Genomic DNA, 11,437 nt, shown 5'->3' with positions numbered 1-11,437 from the left:
TGCGAGCCCATGTTTCTTGTAAGGAAGCAGCGGCGTAAAAGCTTACAGCACCTGGTATTCCCAGGCGGTCTCCCATCCAAGTACTAACCCGGCCCGCCCCTGCTTAGCTTCCGAGATCAGACGAGATCGGGCGTGCTCAGGGTGGTATGGCCGTAAGCCGAGGGGCTGGCGACAGAGAGTGCCTTTACGGACTAGGCAAGGCCCCCTGCGCGTGGAGGGGCATGTTTCTTGTACGGAAGCAGCAGTGTAAAAGCGTGCAGCGGTGTAAAAGCTTACAGCACCTGGTATTCCCAGGCGGTCTCCCATCCAAGTACTACCCAGGCCCGACCCTGCTTGGCTACCGAGATCAGACGAGGTGTGCTCCAGGGTGAGTATGGCGTGGGGGGTTGGGGAGACACAGGCTGTATGGACTGAGCAGGAGCCCCTAGCGTGGCGGGAAGCAAAGTCAGAAAGCCTTTTCCGGACACACTGCTTCAGCTATCTCCTACATGCTACACTCCTAGTCCAGTATCGGGAAGGCTGACGAGAGATGAGCTGGCGGCTGTTGGTGCCGTCATGTCCAGTTGTTGCTGAATCTATAGGAAACGACAGCCAGGTATGCCAGTAAAAAAGGTCGAGTGTTTCCTCTCCAATGTGTGCTGGAGGTTGAAGTTGAACATAGCACAGCATTAACGAGCAACTGAGTCAAGGCATTGGCCTCTGGGATTATTCATTTCCAGCACCATCAGCCCAAGAGCTGTGTCTGGCAAGAGCCACCCGGTGTTTGGCGAGTACACCTCATACTTACCTGGCAGGGGAGATACCATGATCAAGAAGGCGGTTCACCCAGGGCGAGGCTCAGCCATTGCACTCCGGCTGTGTTGACCCCTGCAAATTCCCCAAACGTGGGAGTCTTGACTGCATAATTTTGCTAGTGGGGTGCTGCGTCCGCGCTTTCCCCCGATGATGTCGTTGTAAGCAAAGGTCAGCCGCCCGAAGTTCAACGTTGTGTGCCCATCTCCAAACTTCTCCCGTCCTTGCGGAGCAACATCCCCAGTCTTTCCAAGTTGCTGGGAACGTGATGGTTGTGGGTGTTGTCTTTTAGCTCAAAGCAAATGTCACGCTCCCTTTCCCAACTCTTTGTAGAAGAACTCGATTGTTGGAGATGGATCCATGGCCATCATGCCAAGGGTTAATACTTTGGCGCTTGCTCTGTTCACTCCGTGCAGTGACCTGATGTTGAAGTGATGCCAGGAGCAACTCACCATTTCAGAAGCCCGGATGAGGTGGGAAATGGCCCGGCAGTTTGTACTGCTCAGTGTGACACGGAGCTGCTTTGCTCATGCACTCACGTCTACCACTAAATGTTGGAGGTGTGCCAGTGAGCGAGGAATGTGCCACAGCCTCAGCGACTGATAGAAAACTGCAGCGCACAACCGACAGTAGGAAAGCGCTTCCAAACATGCAGTCAAATCTGGGCGGTTTATTGGCCGACTAAGCAAAAACGTTGAAGGAAGGCCGTCCCAAGGTGGCCGGCCGGCCGGCCGACCGAGACTGTGGTGACTCCGGCGGATAGACTCCTCGGCTGCTCTCCAGGACAGGGGCTACGTTGACTCTGGTTTCTCTTCAAAATGCACAAGTCTTTCGCCTTTTACTAAAGACTTCCGTGGAGAGGGACGTTCAAGAGTTTAAGTTATTTTTGGTGGGCTTTGCTGTAAGGCTGCGCCCTTTGAGTGTGTCAAATGTCAAGCAGCTGTCTGTCAAGGCTCAGAGGTGCACTTAGGTCAACCTTGGGGCGGAGGTGATCAGCAGCAGCAGCCTTTGTTATGCGCCCTTAAAAACATGGCACCACAACAACTGACTTGTGTGCCAAGATCTTGGGTTGGCCCCAGACACCTGTGGGCCATCGCTTCTCGGCCTTTTGGCTAAGATCAAGTGTAGTATCTGTTCTTATCAGTTTAATATCTGATATGTCCTCTATATGGGGATTAAATATTAAATGCATTTTTGAGCAGTGGGAGGTGAAAACTGGGGCTTGCTCTCTTCACTCCTTGCATTGACCTGGTATTGCAGTGCCACCAGGAACGGTGCACCATTCTCTTTTTTCTGTGAAAAGCAAAGCGAAGCTGAAACCAGAAAGACATCAACCCGTGCCTGTGCGTCAATTTAATTGCGAGCCCATGTTTCTTGTAAGGAAGCAGCAGCAGCAGCAGCGTAAAAGCTTACAGCACCTGGTATTCCCAGGCGGTCTCCCATCCAAGTACTAACCCGGCCCGACCCTGCTTAGCTTCCGAGATCAGACGAGATCGGGCGTGCTCAGGGTGGTATGGCCGTAAGCCGAGGGGCTGGCGACAGAGAGTGCCTTTATGGACTAGGCAAGGCCCCTGCTCGTGGAGGGGCATGTTTCTTGTACGGAAGCAGCAGTGTAAAAGCGTGCAGCGGTGTAAAAGCTTACAGCACCTGGTATTCCCAGGCGTCTGAGATGACTTTTGACCATGCTTGTGAAGAAGAGCCATCTGTTTATTTGTACATCCTCATAGAGTGCGTAGTTCCTGGCAATGAAGATGGTGTGTCGGGCTATGGATAGTAGAATGTTAATCAGGGTTGTGTTTATACCTTCTTTCTTGTGTGAGTATCCAAAGAGCCAAGTCCATTCCCAGTCTGTAATGTCTTTGCTGCTGAGCTTGCAGTGGTCGGTGAGGAGGTTCTTGACCCGGGTGATGAAGACCTCGCAGATGGGACAGGTGAGAAAGATGTGTTCAAGTGTTTCGTCATTTTTATTACAGACAGTACAAACCCTCTCATAGATAGCACTGTTCATTTGGTGCAGGATGATACCCGAGAAAATTCGTCTATGTCTGATTTTGAAATCGGTGTTGTTGGCGAAGGGATGAGCATAGGGGCTATTTATGTTTTTCCACATGGTGGAAACATTAATCGACGGGAAGTGTTCTTTCCAATGAGTTTCAGATGTCGGTTTTTGTACTATGTTTGCCAGCAAGGTGTTGTACCAATACTTGGAGGTTAGTTGATTAATGCTTTTCGCATCAGGCTGAGCACTTTGACGAAAATCAAGGGTATCATTCTGCCTACTACCACTGGTCTTGTAAAAAGCCTGTTTTAGATGGTCAGCAATCCCAGTTTCAATTTTCTGACATGTGAATTCAGCAAACCGTTTGCAATAAATGTTTTTGGCTCTGAGCCGATTCAAGATTTCTTCCACTACTATTTCGCCTTGATTGTTTGTGAAGTCTCCCAATGTGTATAAACCTGCTTGCGGCATTGACCCGCCCGAGATGGGCCTGCCCAGATATGTGATGTCTGGGTTGTGGAAAACGGGGAGCTGCAGCAGCTGGTGTTTGTTTTGTACTATAGTTACCAGGTGGGGTCTGGCCAACTCCCATGCCTCAAAGATCTCTTGTGTGAACTGTGAGATGTGTGTAGCTTGTGATTTTAGTGGGATCTGACAGAGATTGTAAATGCCACTGTTTCCACATGTTTTAATGGTGTCAAGCAGTTGATGTTTCCAAAAAAGGTCAGTTTTATCGTCCAACAGCTTTTTGATGATTTTGATTCTGAATGAGTGTTTTTTTGTGTTTATGTCTATTAGCCTAAGCCCACCGTTTGTGTATGTATCAATTGTTGTTCTGTGTTTTATCATGTTGCGGCGGCTTCCCCACAGAAAAGTGGATATCATTTGATTTATTTCTGCATGAGTTTGTTTTGGGAGATCATAGACTTGTAGCACATGATTCACTTTGGAGAGTATCAGGGAGTTGAGCATGACCACCTTACCCTTCAGGGTCAGCTTCCGCATTTTCCACAACCCCAAGGTGTTGTTCATTTTATTTAGCACCTCTTTCCAGGTGTTATCTCTGGCGGCCTTTTGATCCTGGCCAATATGCACTCCTAAGACCCTTACACTGGCCTTTTCCTCTATGAACGCCTGTCTGCCTGGTGACCTTGCCCCATTGCCACAGTACATTATAGTTGATTTGTTTTCATTGATTTTGGCACCGGAGGCTGAGCAGTAGATATGTACAAGATTCAAAGCTAGTTGTAGACTTTTTCCATCTTTGACCATGATATTTGTGTCATCGGCATAGGCAATCATTTTGCAGGAAGTGCCATTATCTGCCAGTATGCCCTGAATGTTAATGTTCTGATTTATTAATAGAGCTAGGGGCTCGGCCACCAGGCTGTAGAGCAGAGAGGAGAGGGGACATCCCTGTCTAATTGATCTTTGGATTGCTATTTTTGGGGTTTGGAGACCATTCACTTTTATGCGACTGTGTGCATTGTTGTAAAGAGATTGAATTCTTTTAATGAAATTGTGACCAAAACCGAATTGTTTTAAACAGCCCATAAAAAGTTGTGTTCAACTCGATCGAACGCCTTTTCAAAATCTACTCCTAGATAGATGCCACCAGTTTGTGACATCTGATAGATGGTTTCTTTTATGGATAAAATGGAATCTGAAATATCTCGTCCGGGAATGCTATATGCCTGTGACTGATGTACTATGTTTGGGATAATTTCTTTGAGTCTGTTTGCTAGAACCTTTGCGAAAATTTTGTAATCAGTATTCAGAAGGCTTATGGGTCTGTAGTTGTTAATGATCGTTCTGTCTCCTCGGTTTTTGTATGCCAAAGTAATTAAACCAAGTGTAAGGGTCTCAGGAGCTTCACCTTTCTTCTCAACTTCCTCAAAAATTCGAAATAAAATTGGTGTTAAACTTTCTTTGAAAAATAGATAAAATTCAGTTGTTAAACCATCTACGCCTGGACTCTTGTTTTTTTGTAAGCCCTTGATGGCTGCTTCAATCTCTGCCATGCTGATAAGCTGATCACACCATATTCTGTCCTCCGTTGAGATTTGGTTCTGAATGACCTTCACCACACTTGTAATTGTATTTTGATTTATATTTTGATTTGTATATAGCTGCTGGAAGAAATCTTGTATTCTGGATATTATTTCATCAGTTTGTATAATTATGTTGCCCTTGCTGTCTTTCAGTTCTTTTATGAATGCTTTATTTTGTTTTTGCTTTTCTAAGCCGAGGAAAAAAGCTGAACATTTTTCCCCCTCCACAAAATTTTGCACTCTGCTTCTAATTATTGCCCCCATGCATTCCTTCTTTTTGGAGAGCGCTAACTTGTCTCTCAAATAAATATAATTTGTCAGATCTCCGTTAGGTTCATTGGCTATCTTTTGGAGTTCGTGTTCTAATTTTACTCTTAGCTCTTTTTCATTTTTTTTCTCCAGCCAGCTCTTATGTTTACTATAATTTATACATACTCTTTTGATTCGTTCTTTCACTCTTTCCCACCAATTAAATATGTCTTCGACCCACTCCATTTCATTTGCCACATTGTGAAGAAGACGGTTAACTTTGTCAATGAACTGTTGATCTTTTAGTAAGCTATTGTTAAAACACCATACCCCACCATTTGTTTGTGCTACTGATGGAAATAATGACAATTTTATGAGGGAGTGATCACTCCATGTGTTGAGGACATATTCTATTGAGTTCACATTGTGTACAATGGAGCTTGCCACTAAGGCATAATCAATACGGGATTGTTTGAGAGTATTTTGTACCACCTGATGTCTGGAGAACTGAGTTTTATTTGGATGCATAATTCGCCATAAGTCAACCAGGTCGTATTCTTTTATGATTTCGAATAAGGATCGCCTGCTCACATCATCTTTAAAGAGATTGTTGCTAGATATGTCAAATTTGGTGAGGGGAACATTGAAGTCTCCAGTGATGATGGAGTTGTTGTTTACCCACTTATTTAGCTCTTTGAAAAACACTTTTCTTTCACCCTCAGTGTTAGGAGCATATATATTGATAATTCTAATATAAACATTTTTTTTCCATGAATCAACTATCAATAATCTACCTCGTGAGCATTTATATATTTCTATTACCTTATCAAAGACATTGTTTTTAATCAGCGTTGCCACCCCACACATTGCTCGATCTGCATTTGCGAAATATACATTCCCTTCCCATAACCCTCCTATCATGCTCACAGGAGATGAGGACCATTTTGTTTCTTGTAGCAGCAAGATGTCACATTTGGTAGTATTGATGACTTTGTGTAGTTTTTCTCTGCTGCAGAGCCCACGGGCATTCAGTGAGAGAAGCAGGGCCATGAGAAGGGTGAGCTGTATTATTGTGGCATTAAACATCACACTCATTTTTTTCTATTTTGCTTTTTCTTATTTGTTTTACCGGACTTGTCTGTATTTTGTCGTTTTCTTGCCAGGGACACTACCGAGAGGTCCATCTCCGAATCAGAGTCAGCACTTGGTGAGGGAGAAACTGTTGGCTCTTTTTCAGAGTGGGGAGGACTGAGTGGCGCAGATTCTGCGGTTGGGGTGCTTCTCGTGCCTCTGGCTTGGAGCTTTTCAGCTCCAGCCACTTTTTTTTCATTGTCTGGTTGAGCCTCGTCATTCTGCGCTTCCGGAAGGCTTTCTCCAGAGGTTTCCACATTAGTGGTTATTTTTTCCGCTCGGGGCGGCTGGGCAGGGGGCCCTTTCTCTACACCACACTCTGTGCGTACCTCCGCAGGCGCTATCTCTGCCTCCTCCTCTCCTGCACTGTCCTCAGTGCTTCCCTCTGTCTGCTCCCTCTCCAACTCTGACTCTGCTATGCTCTCCGGTTCACTTTCATTGCAAATGCAATTTTCCATGTTGTTGTGGCACAGCTCACACCTTTTCACAGCTTTATGGCACTCTCTTGCATAGTGCCCCTGGACTCCACATTTATGGCAACAAAACTCAGGACACTCTCTAAGAATGTGTCCAGGCTGTAGGCACATTCGACACACTTTCACTTGCCGATCATGTAACACTCTGAAGTATTCGGGACCAGTGGCAGTATTAAATCTAGCAGAGTAAGGCAGGGATTGTACTGTCTGATTAAATTTGACTTTCACATACCTTGTCCCATCTGCGATGTTTGTGCCAGGCCACATTCTTCTCTTGATTGGAGAGATTGCAGAGACTCCCCAGCCATGCAGCTTGTCAATTATTTCCTGGTCTGAGATGTACGCGGGCAGAGTGAGAAAAGAGACCACCAGTTCATCATTGTTTAGCTCTTTTGCCATAACTATGGTTGTGCCGATTTTGAATCCATCCAGCAATCTGCTTTTCCCAACAGTGTTTGTCATTGTTATTTCATATTTGTCCGTTCCAATACAGCGGCAGGCAATCAAACCTCCACACAGTCCACGCACACATTTCAATAATTCCATTATTGGGACTTTTTCTGTTCCCGTCAATTCTATTTGTAAAGTCAGCTCCTTCTCATACTTCCTTTGGGTTCCATCATTCTTTTCTCTGTCTCCATTCTCCGTGTTCTTTATCTCCTTTGCCATGATTCTTTGCTTGGTGAGGTCGTTGTTCTGAGGTCCATCCATGATGAGAAAAAAAAAGTTCAACAAAAGGCGCCCCCGCACAGTGTGGAAAACACTGTCGGGGGGGGGGGAAACCAGTCCTTAAAATGAACAAAACCAGTAAACTGAAGTAGCACACGATGAGAAAAGGGAAAAGAAGTGCAGAAAGGAGGAGAAAAAGGGGAAGAATACAGGCTGAGGAAAGGAGCCGTGTGCTCGAAATGTTTGTAGCATACACTTCCTGGTTCGCTAGTGGGCGTGCTCAGGGTGGTATGGCCGTAAGCCGGGGGGTTGGGGACACAGACTGCTTTTATGGACTGGGCAAGGCCCCCTGCGCGTGGCGGGGCTCAAAAGTCAGCCTTTCGGACACACTGCACTTCAGCCTTTATCTCCACCACATGCTACACTCTAGTCCAGTATCGGGAAGCGACACCGAGATGGGCAAGCGGCTGTTGGTGCCGTCATGTCCAGTTGTTGCTGAATCTATAGGAAACGACAGCCAGGTATGCCAGTAAAAAAGGTCGAGTGTTTCCTCTCCAATGTGTGCTGGAGGTTGAAGTTGAACATAGCACAGCATTAACGAGCAACTGAGTCAAGGCATTGGCCTCTGGGATTATTCATTTCCAGCACCATCAGCCAAAGAGCTGTGTCTGGCAAGAGCCACCCGGTGTTTGGCGAGTACACCTCATACTTACCTGGCAGGGGAGATACCATGATCAAGAAGGCGGTTCACCCAGGGCGAGGCTCAGCCATTGCACTCCGGCTGTGTTGACCCCTGCAAATTCCCCAAACGTGGGAGTCTTGACTGCATAATTTTTGCTAGTGGGGTGCTGCGTCCGCGCTTTCCCCCGATGATGTCGTTGTAAGCAAAGGTCAGCCGCCCGAAGTTCAACGTTGTGTGCCCATCTCCAAACTTCTCACGTCCTTGCGGAGCAACATCCCCAGTCTTTCCAAGTTGCTGGGAACGTGATGGTTGTGGGTGTTGTCTTTCAGCTCAAAGCAAATGTCACGCTCCCTTTCCCAACTCTTTGTAGAAGAACTCGATTGTTGGAGATGGATCCATGGCCATCATGCCAAGGGTTAATACTTTGGCGCTTGCTCTGTTCACTCCGTGCAGTGACCTGATGTTGAAGTGATGCCAGGAGCAACTCACCATTTCAGAAGCCCGGATGAGGTGGGAAATGGCCCGGCAGTTTGTACTGCTCAGTGTGACACGGAGCTGCTTTGCTCATGCACTCACGTCTACCACTAAATGTTGGAGGTGTGCCAGTGAGCGAGGAACGTGCAGCGGTGTAAAAGCTTACAGCACCTGGTATTCCCAGGCGGTCTCCCATCCAAGTACTAACCAGGCCCGACCGCAATACAGAATCAGGCGAGATCGCGGTGCGCTCGAAGATGGTATAATGTGCGTAAGCTTCCCGGGGGGTTGGGGACACAGACTGCTTTTATGGACTGGGCAAGGCCCCCTGCGCGTGGCGGGGCTCAAAAGTCAGCCTTTCGGACACACTGCACTTCAGCCTTTATCTCCACCACATGCTACACTCTAGTCCAGTATCGGGAAGCGACACCGAGATGGGCAAGCGGCTGTTGGTGCCGTCATGTCCAGTTGTTGCTGAATCTATAGGAAACGACAGCCAGGTATGCCAGTAAAAAAGGTCGAGTGTTTCCTCTCCAATGTGTGCTGGAGGTTGAAGTTGAACATAGCACAGCATTAACGAGCAACTGAGTCAAGGCATTGGCCTCTGGGATTATTCATTTCCAGCACCATCAGCCAAAGAGCTTTGTCTGGCAAGAGCCACCCGGTGTTTGGCGAGTACACCTCATACTTACCTGGCAGGGGAGATACCATGATCAAGAAGGCGGTTCACCCAGGGCGAGGCTCAGCCATTGCACTCCGGCTGTGTTGACCCCTGCAAATTCCCCAAACGTGGGAGTCTTGACTGCATAATTTTTGCTAGTGGGGTGCTGCGTCCGCGCTTTCCCCCGATGATGTCGTTGTAAGCAAAGGTCAGCCGCCCGAAGTTCAACGTTGTGTGCCCATCTCCAAACTTCTCACGTCCTTGCGGAGCAACATCCCCAGTCTTTCCAAGTTGCTGGGAACGTGATGGTTGTGGGTGTTGTCTTTTAGCTCAAAGCAAATGTCACGCTCCCTTTCCCAACTCTTTGTAGAAGAACTCGATTGTTGGAGATGGATCCATGGCCATCATGCCAAGGGTTAATACTTTGGCGCTTGCTCTGTTCACTCCGTGCAGTGACCTGATGTTGAAGTGATGCCAGGAGCAACTCACCATTTCAGAAGCCCGGATGAGGTGGGAAATGGCCCGGCAGTTTGTACTGCTCAGTGTGACACGGAGCTGCTTTGCTCATGCACTCACGTCTACCACTAAATGTTGGAGGTGTGCCAGTGAGCGAGGAATGTGCCACAGCCTCAGCGACTGATAGAAAACTGCAGCGCACAACCGACAGTAGGAAAGCGCTTCCAAACATGCAGTCAAATCTGGGCGGTTTATTGGCCGACTAAGCAAAAACGTTGAAGGAAGGCCGTCCCAAGGTGGCCGGCCGGCCGGCCGACCGAAGCTGTGGTGACTCCGGCGGATAGACTCCTCGGCTGCTCTCCAGGACAGGGGCTACGTTGACTCTGGTTTCTCTTCAAAATGCACAAGTCTTTCGCCTTTTACTAAAGACTTCCGTGGAGAGGGACGTTCAAGAGTTTAAGTTATTTTTGGTGGGCTTTGCTGTAAGGCTGCGCCCTTTGAGTGTGTCAAATGTCAAGCAGCTGTCTGTCAAGGCTCAGAGGTGCACTTAGGTCAACCTTGGGGCGGAGGTGATCAGCAGCGGCAGCCTTTGTTATGCGCCCTTAAAAACATGGCACCACAACAACTGACTTGTGTGCCAAGATCTTGGGTTGGCCCCAGACACCTGTGGGCCATCGCTTCTCGGCCTTTTGGCTAAGATCAAGTGAAGTATCTGTTCTTATCAGTTTAATATCTGATATGTCCTCTATATGGGGATTAAATATTAAATGCATTTTTGAGCAGTGGGAGGTGAAAACTGGGGCTTGCTCTCTTCACTCCTTGCATTGACCTGGTATTGCAGTGCCACCAGGAGCGGTGCACCATTCTCTTTTTTCTGTGAAAAGCAAAGCGAAGCTGAAACCAGAAAGACATCAACCCGTGCCTGTGCGTCAATTTAATTGCGAGCCCATGTTTCTTGTAAGGAAGCAGCAGCGTAAAAGCTTACAGCACCTGGTATTCCCAGGCGGTCTCCCATCCAAGTACTAACCCGGCCCAACCCTGCTTAGCTTCCGAGATCAGACGAGATCGGGCGTGCTCAGGGTGGTATGGCCGTAAGCCGAGGGGCTGGCGACAGAGAGTGCCTTTATGGACTAGGCAAGGCCCCTGCTCGTGGAGGGGCATGTTTCTTGTAAGGAAGCAGCAGTGTAAAAGCGTGCAGCGGTGTAAAAGCGTGCAGCGGTGTAAAAGCTTACAGCACCTGGTAATCCCAGGCGGTCTCCCATCCAAGTACTAACCAGGCCCGACCCTGCTTGGCTTCCGAGATCAGACGAGATCGGGCGTGCTCAGGGTGGTATGGCCGTAAGCCGGGGGTTGGGGACACAGACTGCTTTTATGGACTGGGCAAGGCCCCCTGCGCGTGGCGGGGCTCAAAAGTCAGCCTTTCGGACACACTGCACTTCAGCCTTTATCTCCACCACATGCTACACTCTAGTCCAGTATCGGGAAGCGACACCGAGATGGACAAGCGGCTGTTGGTGCCGTCATGTCCAGTTGTTGCTGAATCTATAGGAAACGACAGCCAGGTATGCCAGTAAAAGAGGTCGAGTGTTTCCCCTCCAATGTGTGCTGGAGGTTGAAGTTGAACATAGCACAGCATTAACGAGCAACTGAGTCAAGGCATTGGCCTCTGGGATTATTCATTTCCTGCACCATCAGCCAAAGAGCTGTGTCTGGCAAGAGCCACCCGGTGTTTGGCGAGTACACCTCATACTTACCTGGCAGGGGAGATACCATGATCAAGAAGGCGTTTCACCCAGG

The 11,437-nt window shown here is 48.0% G+C and overlaps 11 non-coding genes and 1 pseudogene across 11 annotated transcripts; 8 read left to right on the top strand and 4 right to left on the bottom strand.

Annotated features, from left to right (window-relative positions):
* Positions 1-39: 39 nt before the first annotated feature.
* Positions 40-158, bottom strand: LOC122763183. Its single transcript, XR_006358919.1, has one exon. It is a non-coding gene; the product is annotated as a 5S ribosomal RNA (ribosomal RNA).
* A 621-nt stretch (positions 159-779) lies between these two features.
* On the top strand, positions 780-942 carry LOC122763176. Its single transcript, XR_006358913.1, has one exon. It is a non-coding gene; the product is annotated as a U1 spliceosomal RNA (small nuclear RNA).
* A 647-nt stretch (positions 943-1,589) lies between these two features.
* On the top strand, positions 1,590-1,702 carry LOC122763181. Its single transcript, XR_006358917.1, has one exon. It is a non-coding gene; the product is annotated as a U5 spliceosomal RNA (small nuclear RNA).
* A 182-nt stretch (positions 1,703-1,884) lies between these two features.
* On the top strand, positions 1,885-2,077 carry LOC122763178. The gene has a single exon (XR_006358914.1). It is a non-coding gene; the product is annotated as a U2 spliceosomal RNA (small nuclear RNA).
* A 121-nt stretch (positions 2,078-2,198) lies between these two features.
* LOC122763182 lies at positions 2,199-2,317 on the bottom strand. Its single transcript, XR_006358918.1, has one exon. It is a non-coding gene; the product is annotated as a 5S ribosomal RNA (ribosomal RNA).
* A 5,755-nt stretch (positions 2,318-8,072) lies between these two features.
* Positions 8,073-8,236, top strand: LOC122763175. Its single transcript, XR_006358912.1, has one exon. It is a non-coding gene; the product is annotated as a U1 spliceosomal RNA (small nuclear RNA).
* A 971-nt stretch (positions 8,237-9,207) lies between these two features.
* Positions 9,208-9,371, top strand: LOC122763174. The gene has a single exon (XR_006358911.1). It is a non-coding gene; the product is annotated as a U1 spliceosomal RNA (small nuclear RNA).
* Positions 9,372-10,018: 647 nt separating this feature from the next.
* LOC122763180 lies at positions 10,019-10,131 on the top strand. Its single transcript, XR_006358916.1, has one exon. It is a non-coding gene; the product is annotated as a U5 spliceosomal RNA (small nuclear RNA).
* A 182-nt stretch (positions 10,132-10,313) lies between these two features.
* LOC122763179 lies at positions 10,314-10,506 on the top strand. Its single transcript, XR_006358915.1, has one exon. It is a non-coding gene; the product is annotated as a U2 spliceosomal RNA (small nuclear RNA).
* A 112-nt stretch (positions 10,507-10,618) lies between these two features.
* On the bottom strand, positions 10,619-10,737 carry LOC122763173. The gene has a single exon (XR_006358910.1). It is a non-coding gene; the product is annotated as a 5S ribosomal RNA (ribosomal RNA).
* Positions 10,738-10,865: 128 nt separating this feature from the next.
* Positions 10,866-10,984, bottom strand: LOC122763184. The gene has a single exon (XR_006358920.1). It is a non-coding gene; the product is annotated as a 5S ribosomal RNA (ribosomal RNA).
* A 402-nt stretch (positions 10,985-11,386) lies between these two features.
* Positions 11,387-11,437, top strand: LOC122763177 (annotated as a pseudogene; the record flags this gene model as incomplete).

Source organism: Solea senegalensis, unplaced genomic scaffold, assembly GCF_019176455.1.
Source record: "Solea senegalensis isolate Sse05_10M unplaced genomic scaffold, IFAPA_SoseM_1 scf7180000016553, whole genome shotgun sequence".
NCBI classification, from domain to species: domain Eukaryota; kingdom Metazoa; phylum Chordata; class Actinopteri; order Pleuronectiformes; family Soleidae; genus Solea; species Solea senegalensis.
This window is presented reverse-complemented; position numbering and strand designations above follow the sequence as displayed.